Raw genomic sequence first — 5,091 nt, 5'->3', positions numbered from 1 at the left:
TCCCAAAGTGACATCAATGTTTCGTCGAATCATCACTTTAGCGCCAATTTTAATCGCTATTACTCTTTCAATACCAGCTGTTTCCGAAACTTTTTCATCTTTGTCTTTTAAAATTTTGTGCACTTTTTTTTTCATTGCTGGAGCACTGTCGACATCATCTTCTGCTATCAGTAGAATTTCATCGCCATTAATTTTATCGAGCATCGCCGTGTTCAAAGTCGTGCACAAATAACACGTGGGTAATAAACATATTGTATCAACCGGTAATTGATTCATATAAGTGCAAAGTTCATTCAATCTTTCATCGCAACTACTTCCTGTGAAATTAATTTTTCTCGACTGGAGAACATTGATGTCAGAATCCGTTACTAAACTTTTTCGAAATCTAGAAAGTATCTCGCGATATGTGTTGTCACATCTTTGTCGCATATTAATCAAAAATTCGTCGTACTCGAACAATCTCCACAAATCAGATTCACACATGGTACCTAAATACTTCTGAATCTCTGATCGAGACATTTTAACAAACGGAAATTGTTCTTTTACAGGGGGAAGTTACAACAAGTCTCCAAATAGAAGAATGTGTTTTCTGCCAAAAAAACCGTCATCTGTATCTGTCGTGTCGAAAATTTCACATAATCGTAGATTGATAAACATCAGTTTCACATTCGAAATCATGGAAACCTCATCGATTATAAATAATTCAACATTCTTTAATTTCTCTCTCAAAGTTTTCAAAACCATATCTGACAAGTGCGTATACTTTGCCATGGATTCATGGGTGACAGGTAGCTGAAACATTCTGTGGATCGTCAAACCATTGATATTGCATGCCGCGATACCCGTGGGAGCAGATTTGGCAGTTACTTTTCTCAAATTTATTCCGATCCAATGTTTAATCGTTTCAATAAGAAAACTTTTCCCTGTACCCTCGCCACTTACATACAGTCGCAGAATCTGATTTTTATTTTGCAAAACTTCGCCTACTCTGTCGAAGACTCTTTTCTGATCTTCGTTCAATCGCCACATCATTTGCGATAAATCAATCGGGACGTCAATCTCACCAAAATCTTCCAGATCTTTCAGCGCGCCGTCAACTTCTATGGGATTGCAATCCAATTCATCATCGTCGGATCTGTCTCTGTCTACTTTCAGCTCATTTTCGCACTTTGCGATTAATTCAGCTACGTTCTCAAAAGCTTTCTGTATTTCTTCGAGCCTTTCGTGATATTTCATCGCCTTCGTCAAAGCAGACTCTGAATTCTTAAAGGCATCCGTGTAAGTCTCGTATGCGCCTTTCAGTTCACTCAAATCTCTCTACGGTTTAAACAAAAGAAGTAGCGAGCAAAAGTATTTTTCGGGTTCAGTTTTAACGTTAAATCGATAATGGTTAATTAAACAACACCTTTTCGTTTTTTTAAAAATAAACCCGATACAAGTTTGTAATATTCTACTTCGTCATTTTTTGGCTTCTGTTTCGTAATTTCCCAAAATCTGGCAAAATTGTACAAATTCGACGATTCCAATTCCTTAGCTCTTTTCGGATAATGATCATCGATGAGTGACGAACAATAAATATTCGTAGATTCTTCATCGAGAGCTTTTATTTCATTGAATGTTTTAACTTTTCTGTTTCTTACTTCATTAACATCAATCCATTTGATAATGGTATCACTATCCGTACCATACAAGGGATGACCTAGTAGTGTGTCTGCAGCTTCTAAAGCACCGCATTCTCTATTATTCAATGAACGCATCGCAAAATTCCACAGTTTCGATGCCAACGGTTTATTGGAATCTATCATTGCAAAGTCTATATTGCATTTTTTCGACTTTGTCGTGTATTTTGTTAAATATGAGTTTAAAAACTCTGATTGTTCTCCAATAAATTGTATATCCATTTTTCCAATCCAAGCTAATTTAATAGCCGGATTATAATCATTAATAAACCTCGCCGACTTCTTGTGAGGAAGATCGTACAAACTGCTCTTACTGCGTAAAGTTTTTCTACCCACTATCGAAGTAATAACGTCTCTCAAAACGAAATTTCCAGTAACTGGTCGAGGAAAATCGAATTGACACTTTCTGTAAATATTCGTTTCGGTTTTTTTCGTACGTATGCAATACGAGTTATGTTTATGATTTTGATCACTTATAACCGTTTCATACAACATTGGCGAAACGCTTTCGTCTGGAATTTCGCACGTCACGTATTTTCGAATGAACGCAACAACTTCCTCATTCGACGATTTTCCGAGTACTGGAGCATCTTTTATCAAAATCATACAGTGTACGTGCTGGATACCTCTACTTTGATATTCCAGTCGCCAGAAATAGTGAATGACCTCTCCTATTGGGTTGTCCGACCAACAAATAAAATCAATCATGGCTTTAAATTTTATACACATGAATCTCGACGTACTCACCGGATCGTATGCAATTAGTTCGCTAATACCCAATTTCTCCTTTTCGGAATTCATGTCTCGTAAATATTCAGCCAAATCGGACTATTTCCATTCACTAGGACTTAAAGTTAAAAACCACGTCGCCGGACCATAATGAAGTGTCACGCATTTTACATTATTGGACGGTTGTCGCCAAAATTGATCCGTATTTCTCAGATTTCCAAAAAAAACTCATTAAATTCGATTCCTGATTGTCTTTCAATTCGTTCAAGTATCTACCAACAGTGTACCTCTCTCGTGGGTTAGCAACCATCATCGTATAATACATTCCATTTCTCAATTGTCGGCAGTTAGCATCATTGAGAAGGAAAAACAAATACTGCAGATTCAACCTGAATCTACTGTGTTTCGACATCAACCGCGTTCTGACAAATAAATATTCCGGCAATGGAAAGTTTCTATCTTCTCGTTGTCCATTGACACCCTCGGGATATAAATCGGGGAAACACATGACATCCAGACATTTATAACGATTATCCATTGGAACATCTTCAATCTTCAACATTTGATAGAGCTTCAATGCAGATTCGTTACCGATTCTTTTCGCGTGCATTGGGTATATTGTATACTGATCATTAATACCCGAATTTGTAGTAATTTGGGTGAGGAAAGCTTTACGTTTTAAAACGCTTTCATTATTGTTATCTTCGTTATGCTTGTTATGTACAGTACACCTCGACAGCGCCTCAACCACCTCCTCTATTTCATCACTATCGCTTTCGTCATGAACGATCCGATATTCCGTTTGTGGTAACTTATCATTTATAAGATCGTCAGCCGACGCTGGAAGACGAATTTTCGAGTAGTGAGGATTATGGTCTTTCAACCATTGTAAAGTCTTGTACACTTTATTAATATCCACTAAATTTTCCAAAACAACTTTAGACTTTTTAGGTATATACCTCGAACTAGGATGTACAACTCGTGATTCAAATTGATAGAATCTTCCGGAGGACATACCTTATCCAAAGTTTCTTGTAAAGGTAGAGGCAAATGAAATGTTCTACCTTTTACTTTGCGAATCATTTGTCTGTGGGGTATATGTTTGTTGGAAACAGCACCCATCGTTTGTACTACTTGGAAGTTGCTCACTCTCTTGATTAACATTTTCTCGTAATCATTAAAATCCGACAAAACATCTGGTAATGGTTTAACGGTAAGATTATTTAAAACGCAAATTGAAGGCAACACGCCTTTGTGAAATTTGCCCAAACAAAACTTACAAATGAATTCAGTATCACTATTATATACTGTTACGTGGGCCATCAGATCTTTCCAGAAAGGTCCGTCTATTGTTTTTCTCAACTTTTCAAGTTTAGAAACGTCTCTACTCACACATAATTTTTCGCAAGAGATACAAGGGAAACGTGGTAGATCTAACAATCGCTTTTTCATAACTTTAAACGCTTCGTAATTTTGCGAGAAAATCTTTTCCTCGTCCAAACCAACATCCGTTACATTTCTTGGGTAACATCTTGCTTTATTCTTTAAATCATTGCAAATTTGAACCAATTTATCCATATTGACAAATTTCAAAGCTGAAAACAATTGATAAAACTGCTTATAAATGCCTATCAATTTATAAACATTTCTTCGAATATTCCTCACGAAAGGAAAATGTGGCGATAAAGTGCTTATCGTTGCAATATATGACTTGCAAAGATTAGGATTTACATAGCATTCCGGAGGATGTCCTAATCTGCTACTTACATGTGAAACGGAACAATTTTGTAGTCGCGCCATGAACTTAACATTCATTATCTTCTTCAAAGTACCTCCTTCAAACTGTTCCAAGAATGAAACAAACTTCTCAATAGAAGTATCACTTATGTAGCATCTGTTCTCATCACAGTGTCACATTTTTGCTTTTTTACCATTGTTATCCATTAACGGCAAAACATTAATCACTGCGTGAGGAGAGCATTGTCCCGTTTCATTCTTCAAATACGAATACACCTTTTTTGCTGCATTGACGTACGATTTTTTTGCTATTACGCACCACTTGAACATTTGTTCGGCTTCCAATCGAGCACATACCAATGGTTCTTTAATTTTTCTCGACATCAGTCGAATATATAACTCTGAGCGTTTTGGAAAGTTGAAACACTTTTGCCAAGACCGGACAGTATTGAATTTTTCCTTCAATCTCTTCATCATGTTTCGTCTTTGTACGATATACTTCCCGCCACGTTTTACGTAGCACTTTTTTTGATTCTCGACATCAGTCGAATATATAACTTTGAGCGTTTTGGAAAGTTGAAACACTTTTGCCAAGACCGGACAGTATTGAATTTTTCCTTCAATCTCTTCATCATCTTCCGTCTTTGTATAATATACTTCTCGCCACGTTTTATGTTGCACTTTTTGTTGTACAATTTTTGAGTCGGGGTGGTTTTGTCTAAACTTGCGTTGGCGATCTCTTTCACGGCCAGCATTCTTCAAATAGTATTTTCTTTTGATGTACCGTTTATTTTCTATATCCTTTTTGTATGCATCACGCACCCTCTGACGTTTTGTTTTAGGATCTTTTTCGTATTGATCATGTTCCTTCTGACGTTTTGTTTCAGGATCTTTTTCGTATTGATCACGTTTCTTCTGACGTTTTGTTTCAGGATCTTTTTCGTAT

General features: G+C 36.6%; 1 pseudogene; it reads right to left on the bottom strand.

Moving 5' to 3' along the window:
* On the bottom strand, positions 1-1,029 carry LOC108768565 (ATP-dependent DNA helicase PIF1-like; annotated as a pseudogene).
* Positions 1,030-5,091: the final 4,062 nt, after the last annotated feature.

This window comes from Trachymyrmex cornetzi, unplaced genomic scaffold, assembly GCF_001594075.2.
Source record: "Trachymyrmex cornetzi isolate Tcor2-1 unplaced genomic scaffold, Tcor1.1 scaffold808, whole genome shotgun sequence".
In the NCBI taxonomy this organism is placed as follows: domain Eukaryota; kingdom Metazoa; phylum Arthropoda; class Insecta; order Hymenoptera; family Formicidae; genus Trachymyrmex; species Trachymyrmex cornetzi.
This window is presented reverse-complemented; position numbering and strand designations above follow the sequence as displayed.